The following is a 15093-nucleotide window of genomic DNA, read 5'->3' on the forward strand; positions in this document are numbered from 1 at the left end:
CTTTGTTGAAATATGATTTTCTTGAAGAGAAATAAACGGCCAAAGTCTGACTGTTTATATCTCTTGTAACAAATGAGTCATTAAAATGACATCTATATATGATGAACTTGGTTATTTTGCATGTACCTTAAACAAATACTAGAAACTTACAAAAGGAGTAGTTTGAATCGTCAAATATTAATCCGTGATCGGTCTCATTTTGACGTCACATGAAGAAGCTGGAAGCATAACATGAGAAGATCGAGAAGAGGGAGAGGAAGAGAATTTTTCTTACCTTAATGAGCAACTTTCCAGGTATGTATGTCCATTAGCATAAAAAGTGAACCCACGACCCAAGTATTGAAGTAATGACTCCATGAACACCCTGCTAACTCTCACTAATTATACTGTGTGATAAAAAAAAAACGCTGGGGTTTTTTTTATTCAATTTTTTCACTTTTATAAGTTTTGCGTCAAATTTTTATGTACTATTAATTTGTCTCGACGACAGTAATTAGAAAAGTAAATTTTTTTACACAAATATTTTAAACAATATCCAAGAAAAAACTCAAATAGTCAGTTTTTTTGATATGACTTGTCCAATCTGCTTTCTTTAAGGAAAGCTTTTGATTTTTTTAAGGTAATTTAACTTGATTTTTTAGATTCCGTTCTGCTAAGGTTCTTAACAAATATCAAACCTCAAGTAGTGCTTTAAATAGACATAAGAGCATCCACAATGAGTATACTAACTAGTGTGTTTAATTGTGTGTGTTAAGACTTAACAAATAAAAAAATATTTTTTGTGCCACAATGCTTGCATTAATTTGTGTGGTAGAACGTGTTAAATCTTGTAGCGTGCTAGCATGTGTGCCAAGTTTGGCAACTATGCTAGCAAATAATAAATGGGTCCCACCTCTATAATTCAAACTTCAACTATAAAATATAAATGTTTATTACTCCTAATATACACTTGTGAGACTCATTTTTTATCCTAATAAATATTTTAACACACATATTTACCAAATTATTAAAACACTTCTATGTTAACAGTATCTAACACACTTGTAGGACCCATTTTTATTCTAATACATATTTTAACACATAAATATACCAAACTCCGTTACGAATGCGTTAACAAGTTTAAGTTAGAAAATGTAAATAAACATATTTACGCACCTCTCACTCGGCTCGACCCGGCTCATATAGACCCCTAAATAATGCCAGATGATCTTAAGATAGTTGCTCTCCATTCCTTCTTCATCTTTAAGAGCATGTACACCAGATATATGTATTTTACCTACTCAACAATTCATTTTTTTCATTTTACCTACTTAAATTTCTCTTAATCCAACACCAATTATCTCTATTATCATCTCTATTCTTATATAGTACAATAAAATATTATCCCCTCTCTCCCTCTGTCAGTCTCTCACACGTCATTCGCAAAAACCCCAAACCCACAAATTGAGTTTCAATTAACCCACAAATTGAAGTCGACGAGCATGCGTCGATCGTCGACGAGCATGCGCCGATCTCTGCCGACTTTCTACTGCTCCTCAAGAATTAGATCTTCGTCCTTGTCAGATCATTGTCTGCCTCCACGTACCCTTCTAGAAACACCTGGTTTTCTTGAAAATCCAGTTGGTGGGTTTGCGTCATCTTCTTCCTCCATTGTTTCGAGGGTGAAAACTCTGCTCGATCAAAAATCCCACTCACATATGGCTTGATCGTGGATTTCTGGTTGATGATTTGCAAAACTCTTTTCGAAGCAAGCGTGAAGTCTCGTGAAGGAGAGGCGAAGAAGCAGAGAAATCAAGAGAGAGAAAATTTGTGTCAGTCGAAAATATAAAAAGGATTCCTAGTGAACAGTTGCTCGGGCTATATACCGAGCAATGGTACCGAAATATATTTTTGCTAACCTTTTAGCTAACTGCTGTATGCTTGTTTTTGGTTAATTTGTTAGGTAAAATACCTTAAAGAGACATTTGGAGAGTGTTGTGTACATGCTCTAAACTTCCTTTACCCACTCTCCTTTTCTTTTTCTTTGATTGGTCCCACTTTTCTACCTGCAATCGATCAATCTAGGTCCCACCAGATTCCTCCCACCTTTAACTGTTCATTTTGTTCAATGCTTAGCGCCCACGGAAAGCCCATTTTCGTCATTCCACCCCGAACTTTTTGAATTCCGCCCACTTTGTCCATTCACTGAGGTTCGTACCATCACTAGTGTACCATTGAGAGAGAGAGAGAAAAGCAAGTCGTCTTTGATTAGATTTCCCAAAAATGGATCGAAACAGTAACATCAACCCCCACCACCACAGTGGAACCGGAAATTCCGGACAAGGCCGTGGCCGCAACGGCCACAGCTGCGGCGGCGGAAGAGGAGCGGGTTGGGGTTGGGGTGGTGTTTCTCCACAAAAAGTGTTAAAACCAAATTGGCTTGGAATGCGAGGGCGTGCCAGGACAAGTCTGTCCGAATTGCTTTTAAGGCCTTTGTGCCTCAAAGTCTGACTTCTATCGAGTGATCGTGCTCGGCCTAAAGGGTAAGGCCTCGTGATGATTCATTGGTTGCCTTGTCGGGCTAAGGACTTGAAGTATTTCCCACTCGTTGCTAGAACAATGGAAAGAAAGACAATGCAGTAAAAAAGGATCAAACGAACTCCATTAATCGATTCAAGGAAGCTTGGGTACAAGAAATGTGATAAAACTTTAACTACTTTGAAGTGAATACATGTAATGCTTGAAAGACATGGGAATATAGGTGCATAAGCTGTAAGCTTTTGAGGTCGTGGACCACTGCCAAGGCCTCCAAAACTGAGAATTATAGGAGGCACAGGCCTTGAGCTGCTTCAAAATATTCCAATGCATGGCTGCCGTGTGGCCTTCTAGCAAAGGTCTAGGCTTGAGCAGCTTCAAAATGGTCCAATGAGGGGCTATTCTCTGAACAAAACGTGCCTTTCACTCCAAGAGAACGGCAAAGGCCTGAGAAACCTCTATTCTCTCTGCAAAAAGGATTTCTGTTCCAGGCCTTTGAGCTGCTTCAACACTTAAACTATTGTTTGAGTGGATTCCCTCCGGGCCCACCACTGCTGAAGACCAACATTCCTATCATTTCTTTGGACCTTGTATCTCTCGTGGGCCTTCAAATCTTCTAAACCTGGTTCTTTTTGGAAGAAGAATCAAGAACCAGAAGCTCGGGCAAATCTGGGTGCGCTATTTGTGAGCAGCTTGCCTAGGTCTGTAAGAGTTATGCACTAGTATTTTCATGGGCTGCATGCGTGCCACCTGTTGCGTGCTTTGCATCATTTTAAAGAGCAGGGTCCCACTAGTTCAGACTTTGAGCTGTTTGTGAGCAGCTTCCCAAGACCTATTTTAGCAAGAATATTCTAGGCTGCTTGAGAGCAGCTTCCAGGCCTTTGAGCTGCTTGGGAGCAGCTTGAAGCCCTTTTCTTATTTATTCAAGGCTTTAAACGGAGTTGCTAAAACGGCGGGCCCTTCTCGTACTTGGACCTGAGCTTTATAGATGAATAATGGGCTTTTGCCCATTGTAAGCCTTCTGAGCTTAAGCCTGGTGAGAAATCCCAGGCCTTTACTGATTTGGGCTTGATCTCGAAGGCCTTGCCTTATCGTAGTGACATGCTTTTAAGTTTGGCCTGGACGGGACAAGTTGACTGTTTCAGGCCTTGGGCCTTTAACTGATTTGGACCTACTAAAGGGCCTCATCTTTTCTAAGAGTCGGGCCAAGCTTGATTTTTATTGGAGTGACGTTTCGGCCCAATACCACCGGCAACCGACTTTCAAATCCTTCCCAAGTCTGAAATTTTTCGCGAGGGCCGTCTTTGAACCGACCAATCGGCCTTCTAATTTTTTGGCCAAAATTGGGTGTAAACATTGCCCCCCCACGCCTCGATTTTATTCGAGAAATCGAGGCGTGTGTCAGTTCCAGTTTGGCCTCTTTATCGGGTTAATCCTGAAAATGTGGGTGTAACGGCAATTTATTCGGTGCTCCTTTTACACCTGATCAAACCTCGGGTATTCTTGTAACTCCCGAATTTCAAACCAGCCGCCCCTTTTAAAGATCCTTTGTCTTTTCTGGGCACCACCTCTTACCGAGAAAACAGAGAGAGAAAGAGAGAGAGAGTGAGAGAGAGAGAGAGAAAGAGAGAGTAGTACGTTCTAGGAAAAGGGGGTGATGATTAACCCACATGGGTCCTTCCCATTTCCCAAAAATGAAGGGGTGGTGGGCGGTTATACCTCCCCCTCATTTACTCCTTCTATAACTCACTTCTTCTTTCTAATTTCCAAAACCCATTTCCATTTTCCTTCTTTCCACTACCGAGAATTGCCCCATTTTCTCTTCATTCCTCAGGGAAAACAAAAACAAACCCTACTCATTGGTTCTTTACCCCCACCATGGCTCCCAAAAAACCTCGGCAGAAGGCAGCAAGCTTGGCGACCCAAGTCATGCAAATAATCGAAGGAGAAGAAACCCCAATCCACGCAGAGACCTTGATCCTGCAAACCGTAGCAAAATCAGGAATGGCGCTCGGCCCGGCCTTCGATGGTGAGTTTCCCTCTTCTTTCCCCGCGTATTATCCCCTGGCCGAAGACTCCCTACCTTTCGGTTCGGTCGATCTCGACTGGAGCAACTACCATAAACCCAATCCCAATTGATTATGGCCTCGGCCTGACAAGGAGTACCTCTCCTGGTTGGACCGAGTGTCCGAGGCCAAGGGCCATCTGTGGAAATCAATTGGTATTCATGATGCCATCATGCTTAGTAGGTCTGCTATAAACATGGACAATGCCCTCTTTTTTGCTGCGGCCCAATTCTGGTTTACCACCACTAACAGCTTCCATTTTAGGGTTGGGATGATGGGGCCGACACTACAAGACATATGCTTCCTTACCGGCCTCCGCGCTCACGGCGTTGAGGCCAACTGTTTTTTAAGTCAAAAGACTCCTGTCTTTGAGTATCCTGCCTCCGAGTTCCTAGCTTATACCCGTTTCATTCCCTTTTTCCACGGAGAAGGGGACGTAACCGAAGAGGAGCATGTAGCTTTTTTGCTTTACTGGCTAAACAAATTCATTTTCTGTGTTTCCTCGAGTCGGATTACCAAGGATTTCATGGATTTGGCCAAGGCCTTGGCTTCGGGTCACAAGCTAGCCATGGCCCCTTTGATCTTGGCCTATTTGTACAGAGGAATGCATGACCTTTTAGGGAATCGCTATGTGTTTGCTGCTGGTCCATTATGGATTATGACCTTATGGCTCTGGACCTACTTTCCCTCTTTGGGCCCGAAACCCAATAAAACCCCGAACACACATGCTACGGCCTGCACTATCGTGACCTCTTTCCTCGAGAACATACATTCGAGGCCTGCTTTCGTTATTTCTATACCGACTTGGCTTCAATGGGCACGGGTTGGATGCCTTTTGAGAGGGACACGGTCCCTGCATGGCTCAAAGCCTATCCATCTGAGTTTGAGGAGGATGATGACCAAAAAGAAATATGGGCTAGCTTCTTAATCTCCCGAGACCTGCTGTTTGGTCTGAGTGCCCAATCGAAAAATGAGAAGTCTGGAGTCGAGTTCTATAATGCTGCTCAATTTGCCCAACAATACGGCTTGCTTTAACTCATTCCCCTTCCTCCCTATACATCACTGAATGTGAACTTCACACCAAGGCCTATCGTTGAACTAAAATCTTTGGAAAAAGTTAAGGATGATTTTGTCAAGGCCAAGGCTGACTTCGAACTCCTCCCTTATTCTGAATTCCCCGAGAAATCCGACGAGTTCACTGCCTGGTGGAAAGGTTACATCAAACCCCTGTTCTCCAAGCCTGTGAAAGAAATCCTAAAGGAGATAATGCCTCCTCCTCCTCCCGAGCCCAAGAAGGGTGGCTCTAAAGCCAAGACTACTTCAGCAACTTCTTTGAAAAGGAGGAGTAAGCTTTGGTCTCCTTTTTCATAAAAATAAACTATTGCCATATTTTCCTTGTTCTAACAATTTTGATTGATACAGGCCTCGAAGATGAAGAAGTCGAACAACAGGAAAACGTCACCAAGAAAGCTAAGATGCTCCCTGGATCAGCCTCAAAGGCCGTGCCTGGGAATGGTCTCCCCCCGAAGGTATCTCAATCTTTAGGCCTTTACTATTGTTAACTTGTGGATTTTGATTTTTATGCATCTTGATCCTTGTTCAGGCCATCGAGGCGGCTATTGCTGGGCGTACAAGGGGCAGTTCCACCAAGTCCCTGGACAAAGAGGAATCTCCCCCTATGCCCGTACTCGTTCATCCCTTCTTGGCTTTAACCTCTTGCGTTTCTCTTGTCTAGTTCTAACCACTTCTTTCTTCTAACATTAGGCCACCAAGAGGAGCACTGGCAGCGGGGTCACCAAGCCTGCCCTTGCCAAAACCAAAAGGGCACAAGCAACTGTAAAGGGGAAGATCAAAAGGGGTACTTCTTCTGAGGAATCGGATTCTAGTACTCCCGTCGTTCACGTAAGGCGATATTCCCCTTTGGTTCTATTTTCAGCTATTGTTAACCCTAAACCCCTACTGGCCTTGGCAGGAACTTGACGATCCCAATTCTTCAGAGAAACTTGAGGACTCTAAAGGGGAAATTCAAGCCACCTCTTCGTCACACGAAACACAGAAAACTCACTCCCTTGCCGAGAAAAAGCCCATTCTTCTTGACCTGGATGATGAATCTTTTGACAAGTTTTTCCAGACCGTGGAGGAGTTCGTAAACCCAACCGTTTGAGGAACCTCTGGTAGTGGTATTGGGTCATCAACCCCAGCATCATTCACTCCCGAAGAGATCAATCAAGCCAAGGAAACCCTGAAGGCAGCCCTAAACCTGGGCATCGAATCTGCCTTCCAACCAGACCATTACCCTTCCCTTCGAAAATCGATGAACATCCTGGTTAAATCCCAGGCCTTAGGAAGCAATGCTGAATCCGCCTTACAACTCTTCCTCCGGGATCTTCCAAATCTGAAGAGGTCATTCATGTCGGCCACCGAGAAGCGTACCCTTGCGGCCTCCAAGCTCACCAAGATCGATGACCTGCAGCAAGAACTGAAATAGGGGCTTGGGGTGCGGAACGAGCTCAAGGCAGAGATTGAAACGGCTAAGACTAGGCGCAAAGAGCTCCTCTCAACCATCCAATCCCTAGACCAACAGTTGATTGAAGCCCGACAGCAATTAGCAGATCATGGACAGCATGAGGCCTCGCTAGCCCAGAGGAGGCAAGAATTTCTTGACGCTGCACAAGGTCCCTTAGATGCTCTCCAGACTTTGATGGTTGAAAAATCGACAGCCGAGGCCTCAAGGGATCGAGCAAAAATAGTAATCAATGACGCCACTATGGCCTGGACAGGTTTCAAGGCCAGCCTGGAAAATGAGCTCTAAACTTCACAAAACATGTAATAATCGTAGCCCTACACCCTTTTAACTTTGCTTACAATAGTCTAGCCTAAAACTCTTTTTATCAGGCCTGAGGCTAGTCTGTTTTGTTTTTGATGTGGCCTACTACCGCCTAGGCCTTTTTGACTGTGTTTTGGCTGGCGACTCCCTTTCTGCCAGGCCTTTCGCTTGTTTAAACGTGGCCGAAAGGCTTTACCTTTGGCCTTTGGTTTTTCTGCTCATGTGCTTATGTCTGTGATGGCCGTTTCTCATTAAAATCCCCCATCTCCCATATGGTAGGATAATAATGTTTTAAAAACTTGCCATTAATAGTGTGCTTATGGACCTTACCATCCAAGTCCATAAGGAGATACACGTTACCCCTAAAGACTTGACAAATTTGGTAGGGCCCTTCCCACGTCGGAGACCATTTCCCATATTTGGAGGTCTTCGTACCTAAAGGTAATACGGTTTGCCAGACCAAATCTCCCTCTGAAAAGCTTTTCCTTCTGACCCTTTTGTCGTAGGCCTTGGCCACCCGTTGCTTTTGGACCACCATATGGTCGAAGGCTGCTAGCCTCACTTCATCTAGGTTTTCCAATTCCATGAGCATGGCCTGGGAATACTCTGCTGGGGTAAGGCCATTCTGGTAAGCCCACCTTGTTGACCTAACGGTGACCTCCATTGGCAATATTGTGCCATGGCCATATACTAACATATAAGGAGTAACGTTAGTGGCCTCCCTCTTGGATGTCCTATAGGCCCACAAGGCCTCGGACAGAAGCTCATGCCAGACTCTTGGGCTCTCCTCAACCATTTTTTCCACTATCCCGATCAAGGTCTTGTTTGTAGATTCCGCTTGTCCGTTTCCTTGATAGTAAGGGGTAGAATGGGATAGGTTAATGTTGTACTGGCTACAAAAAGCCTGGACCTTCTTTCCGAAGAAAACCAATCCTCTATCGGCCACCAAGTGTTGGGGAATGCCAAATCGATGAATGATCCTCTCCTTTATGGCCTTGATGACATCCTGCTGGTTCACAGTTTTTAATGGGATGGCCTCGGCCCATTTAGTAAAGTAGTCCGTGGCCACTAAAATGAAAGTATGGTTTTTAGACGACGGCGGGTGTATCATCCCTATTAGATCCATTGCCCATCCCCTAAAAGGCCACGGCTTAATCACGGCCTGGAAGTTGGCTGCTGGCACGTGTTGAACCTGGCCATGGGCTTGGCAGGCCTGGCATCCTTTAGCATATCGGATGCAATCCTCAAGAATCCTAAGCCAATAATACCCATACCTCCTAATCAACCATCTCATTTTGACACCTGATTGGTGGGCACCACAAACACCTTCGTGTACCTCACCCATCACCCTCAAAGTTTCCACCCCGTCAAGGCATTTAAGGAGTAAGTCGTCCTCTAGACTCTTTTTGTACAGGTCATCGCCTATCAAAAGATAGCTAATGGCCCTCCTCCTAGTCTTCTTTGTTACCTTGGTACACGAATTTTTGAGGAATGAGATGATGGGATCACGCCAACCACTCTGTTGTAGCTCATCTCCTCGTTGAGTATCCTCGATCGTTGGCTCGAGAGGATCTACTATAAACGCTGGCAGACCTAATCCTCTTCTTCGGACGGAGGGCAACAATTTTTTCTGGACCGCTACAGCCCTAGACAAGGTGCCTGGAGAAAGCTTCAGGCCTGTTGAGGCCTGAGCTAAACTATTAGCCTCTTCGTTCATTCTTCTTGGTACGTGCCTCACCGTCACATCGTCAAAATCTTGTACAAGTTGCATTGAGGCCATATAGTAAGGTGCCAACTCTTCGCTATAACACTTGAACGTGCCTGCTAAATGGTTTATTACAAGGCTTGAATCCCCTATCACTTCGAATGTTCCGGCCCCTAATTCTCTCAATATTTCAAGGCTGATCGCTACTGCTTCATACTCAGCCTGATTATTCGTGCACTGAAAATCGAATTGGAAGGACAATTCCGTTTTCAGGCCTTCAGGCGACATTATGATAACCCCACAGCCTGATACTTCTTGCGTTCTAGATCCGTCAAAAAGCAACTTCCAAGGTTCTACGGCTACCTCCATCGCATCCAGGCCAGGGCCGACTTCATCGCTGACCTCCAAACACGGGTGATCAACCAGGAAATCTGCCAAGGCCTGGCCTTTCAGCGCTTTTTGAGGAACGTAACAAAAACTAAATTCCATTAAGGCCAAGGACCACTTGCCAATTCGGCCTCTCAAGATAGGTCAAGTTAGCAAGAATTTGATTAAGTCTGTTTTACTCATGATATAAATAGAAACGGGCAGCATGTAGTGCCTCAATTTTATTGCTAAAAAGTACAAGGCAAGACACAATTTTTCGATAGGAGAATATCGTTTTTCACAAGGAGTTAACAATCTACTTAAATAGTAAACCGCCTGCTCCATGCCTTGCTCATTGTCTTGGGCCAGTAAACTTCCAATCGAGTCTTCAGCCGCAGAGATATATAACTTCAATGGCTTATCCTTAATTGGAGGCATCAAGACCGGGGTTCGCGCTAGATACCCTTTGATTGCTTCAAAGGCCTCCTGATGACAAGCCTCCCAAACAAAATCCTCTCGGTCCTTTATCTTCAGCAATGGAGAAAAGGCCCTGACTTTCCCTGCTAAGTTCGAAATAAACCTCCTCAAATAGTTTAAGGATCCAAGGAGCTGTTGTAATTCCTTCTTTGTTGACGGAGGTTTTGCTTCCATCAAGGCCTTCGACTTGTTCTTGTCAACCTCGATCCCCCGTTGATGAACTAAAAACCCTAGAAAGTTTCCCGCGGACACCCCAAAGGCACATTTCAAAGGATTCATCTTTAAATCGAACTTTTTCATTCTTTGAAAAGCCTTCCGGAGATGTTCCAAATGCTCGTCGTAGGATTGTGATTTTACTACCACGTCATCGATGTAGACCTCCATGAAACGATCGATAAAGTCATGGAAAATGGCGTTCATGGCCCGTTGATACGTGGCTCCTGCGTTTTTTAGGCCGAATGCCATCACAACCCACTCAAATGTCCCCAGAGCACCTGGGCATCTAAATGCTGTTTTGGCGGTATCGGCCTCATTGATGAAGATCTGGTTGTAACCCGAATGCCCGTCCATAAAAGACAACACTTTATGTTTTGACGCTCCATCTACTATCAGGTCCACCAATGGCATAGGGTATTCATCTTTTGGCGAAGCAAGGTTCAAATTTCTAAAATCTATGCAAACTCGAATCTTGCCATTCTTTTTGATCACCGGGACAATATTAGAAAGCCAAGTCACGTACTTTGCCGTTCGAATGAAACCAGCCTTAAGAAGCCTCTCGATCTCCTCCTTGACCTTAAGCTCCACCTCTTTTGACATCCTTCTTGGAGGTTGCTTGAACGGCATGAATCCCGGTTGTATTGGCAGCTTGTGTTCAACCAGATCTCTTGGGAGGCCTGGCATCTCATCATAATCCCATGCGAAACAAACCTTGAACTCCGTTACTAGCCGAATGAGCTTCTCTTTTACCTCATTGGGCCAGAGCTGGTTGATGTATACAGGCCTAGGATGCTCAGAATCCCCCAAGTTGATTTCTTGTAATGGATCCTGAACATCGGCCTTCAAGTCATCCAGCTTGGCTGGGGCTGCGTCTAGATCCTCCAATTGTATCACGTCAGGACCTTTTGCAAGGCCTTCGTCCTCATAGATGAATTCCGCTGCTCTTATCGGCGAGGGTCCTTCTTCTTCGCATGACCTATACATTCTTTCCTCCATCAGGTAAGAACTAAACCGTGCAATCATGGCCTGAAGAGCCATGTCCTCCTTTTGGTCAATCGGTCGTACTGACATTGGAAATGGCTTGAGTTGTGGGAGCGATCGGCCTGTGGTTATCTGGGCCGACTAGCTCTTGGAAAAGCCTTCTTAACTCATCTACGGAGGCCTGTGGAGAGAGGGAGACTATTTTGTGGCGGCCATACTTGTCCAGGCCTGTTACCTTCATTGGGCCAATGTACGGGTCATATAACATTGCTGCTGCATGATTTGTGGAAGCAAGGAAAGGCCTATGATCTGCCCATGCTACCTCAACGTCGCCTTGGTTCCAAAACACTATGCATTAATGTAGGGTTGAAGGGATTGCCATGCAGGCGTGGATCCAGTCCCTTCCCAACAGGACGTTGTATGACGCCCGCGAATCGACCACAAAGAACGGAGTGGTGAGCGTCTTGGATCCAACCGTCAACTTCATGATCAAGATACCTTGGCAAGCGGTGACGCCTCCGGTGAAGTCAGTCAAGCTCGCACTGGAAGCGATAAGGTCTTGATCGGTCTTTCCTAACTTATACATCATGGACTTAGGGATTAAGTTGGCAGCCGAACCATTATCTACCAGCAAACGATTGACCGGTATCCCATCCAAACATCCTGAGATGTACAAGGGTTTAATGTGGTTGGCAGCTTTTGAAGTTGGTTTTTCAAAAATGGCACAAGCGGCCTTTTCGGCCTACTCCTTCTCAGCCTTCTCTTTCAAGATAATCACCGATGAGACAGCTTCCACAGGCCTGGAAGACTGTCCCAAGATCTGTGCCGTCTCTCCCAATTCCTCTATGTCACCCTCCATGACGGAAATTTGGTGTTCTTTGGCCATCGCCTCTTCTGGCAGAATGAAAACCATGTTGCAAGGCTTTGAAATGCCTTGATTGGGCCTAAATTCTTTGGCAAATGGGTTCAAAGCTTGCTTGCCCCCCGAGGCCGATCGATCACCCAGCTTTGGAATAGGAGTATTGGCCACCGGCTCAGTCCTTTGAAGGATTCTTACTTGGCGTGGAGGCTTAGTAGGAATCTCCTTTACCATTCTCTCATTGGGCTTGCGCTCCCTTCTAGGCCTAGACGTCTCATCCTCCTCGGAACAAGAAAGACTCCTTTGAAATAGGATCTTCTCCTTGCCCTTTTTGCTGCTCATGACGAATTCTTCCTCGCGAAAATCCACCTCCATGTTACCTTGCTTCAAAGCTTCTAGGTCTTCTAAAGGATCTCCCTTAGGCATATCCTCCAAATCTATTCCTTTTTCTGTCCTCTGGGTGGCCTGCCTAAACCTTTGATAACGCCGCTTCTGTGACCTGGACAAAGGCGGCCTTTCTGAAGGAAACTTAGGATGTTCAACTCTAGATCACTCGTTTAGAGGAGTGTTCTTAGGTTTCACGATCCTAGGCCTTCTCTCTGCCGAGGAAGAGGCCTCAAATTCATAGTCACGCCTCATTTCATTCCCTTGGCCAGACCGAAGACGTGAGAAGACGGATGGACGCTTGCGCATTTCTGGTCTTTGATCGGGCCTAAACTCTGGAGGCCTCACCACCATGCTCTTCAGCTGCGGTCTGGATGACTCGACTGTCTGTCCGCACTCGTTACAAACCAGCGAGCACCTTGGTGTGAAGAACTTCTTGATTTCTCACGCAGGCCTGCTCCACCGGGATGGCCGCTGTTCAGTCTGTCTTACTCGACGAGGCCTTTTGGCATCCTCCTCAGAAGACGAGTCTTCATAAGTAGGCCTTCGTGCTTGCCTAGATGGTTCTCCTAGGCTGATCTTAGGCCTTGGAGAGCTACTCGGCATGCCCCTCATGTTAAAGGACACCATGTTGGTACTCAGGCCTGTTGGGAATGGATTTGCATCCACCCCCATGGCCTTCTTATCTTTTGACTCAAACTTGAACTCTTCACGTTCGATCTTATCCTGAATATCATTTCGGAAGACCATGTAGTTGTTGGTGGTGTGGCTCCACGAATTATGATATTTGCAATACTCTCTGCCCTTCAATTCCTCTATTGGAGGAAACTTATGGCCCGGATGAAGCTTCACAAGCTTGTCGGCCATGAGCTGATCGAAGATTGCCTCAGCCTTGGTAATGTCGAATGTGTAGACCCGGTTTGACTTGCCTGAAGGTGATGCACAATCTGCCTTTTCCAACCTGCCAGCTTTTAAGAAATAAGGCTTCTTGTTGATCAACTCCGCGACAGCCACCTCTGCTTCATAGCCGGGCTCCATCGCGGTCACCTCATAATTGGGGTCCCTATAGTAGGTTCCCTTTGAGGCGACCATGCGGTCTTGCTCCTGCCTTAAGATCCGCTCATATCTTGCTGCTTTGGCTGATAACTCAAAGAGATCCCGAAACTCCGCCTCGTAGAACTTCTTTTTCAATTCAAAGCTTAGGCCATTTAACGCCAAACTCACATACTCCTTCTCGGGCAGGGAGACCTTGCACTTAAATCGAGCCTTCTTGAATCTGGCCAAATAAGTCTCCACTCCTTCGTCTGATAGCTGGCACAAGCTTGAAAAGTCTGCCATTGTGACCTCTGGCTCCACCCTATAAAATTGTTGGTGGAATGCATCCTCCATTTGTCGCCAGGTTTGAATGGAGTTGGGAGACAGATTGATGTACCAAGTAAAGGCGGTGGCCGTCAAGGAGTTGGGAAACAATTTTAACTTTCACTCGTCTTTAGTCCCTGCCTCCCCACATTGGACTTGGAATCGGGCTACGTGTTCCACTGTCGATTCCTTTGCGTCTTCCCCAGAAAAAGTATGGAACTCCAGTACTCGAAAGCCTTTTGGGAACAATAGTTGATCAACCTCGTCTGAGTGGGGCTTAGTATAGATAGGCCTCCATATAGGCCTAAATTCTGGCCCTAACTGCTCTTGGAGCAGCGCTATGATCTGGTCTCTGGCGGGTACCTGTTCGAGGGGGGGAGGCCTTGCATACTCCTGGGGTGGCGGCCTGATCTGCACAGCGTTGGCTGGCTGTCGCTGGCCGTGCCATGCCCCCCGAGCATCTTGCTGTATGAATCCCATGTGGGGCACTACGTGGGGAGTATGGCCTCCTCCCATTGGAGGAGGCCCGCCATTTTGGTTTCCAAAAGTAGGACGTGGAGTGGGGCTTCCCCCCATCATGAAACGCCTGTCCAGATTCTCAACAGGCCTTAACGGGTTTTGGCCTGTCGGGTCTTGAGGTTGATGATGCGCTCCGTCCTAGGCCCAACCTCCACCTGAACTAGAAGCCTAGAATCCATGTGGTTGTGGTGAAGTGTAACTCCCGTGGGGTGGACGTTCAGAGAAACCATTAAACACCCCAAAGTGCGGCATCACGGGTGTTTGAAGGGGAAGGTCAGCAAGGCCTTTTTCCTTCCTTTCTTCCTTCATCATGGCCACCAAGTCACCCATGGATGCGGACACCGCATTTACATTGGTCGTGAGCGACCCCATAGAAGCTGCAAGGTGCAAGTTTGAATCTCGAATCTCTGTCATTGCTGAACCAACATATTGAGAAATTTCTTGTGACATCTCGCGGTTGGTCTCCAGCATATAGTTTCGTACACTGCCCATAGACCTGTTCAGATCTTGGACGCTGAGGAGAGGCTGTTCAAGGCCTCTGCCTAGCTCGTCATGAGTTGGTTGTTGGAGGATTGGGTCCTCCAGAGGATCAGAAGCTGAAATGCCTTTCTGGTTATCTTTCTTCGCCATGGTCACCCTTTAACGATAAGAGGTCCCACCGGGCGTGCCAAATGTTTCTCCACAAAAAGTGTTAAAACCAAATTGGCTTGGAATGCGAGGGCGTGCCAGGACAAGTCTGTCCGAATTGCTTTTAAGGCCTTCGTGCCTCAAAGTCTGACTTCTATTGAGTGATCGTGCTCGACCTAAAGGGTAAGGCCTC

The 15093-nt window shown here is 46.0% G+C and overlaps 1 pseudogene; it reads left to right on the forward strand.

Annotated features, from left to right (window-relative positions):
- Nucleotides 1-2152: 2152 nt before the first annotated feature.
- The window catches only part of LOC131317232 (protein ROOT HAIR DEFECTIVE 3-like), a 38380-nt pseudogene continuing 25439 nt past the window's right edge, over nt 2153-15093 (forward strand).

The sequence above is a fragment of the Rhododendron vialii genome, chromosome 2a (genome assembly GCF_030253575.1).
Source record: "Rhododendron vialii isolate Sample 1 chromosome 2a, ASM3025357v1".
Classification (NCBI taxonomy): Eukaryota; Viridiplantae; Streptophyta; class Magnoliopsida; order Ericales; family Ericaceae; genus Rhododendron; species Rhododendron vialii.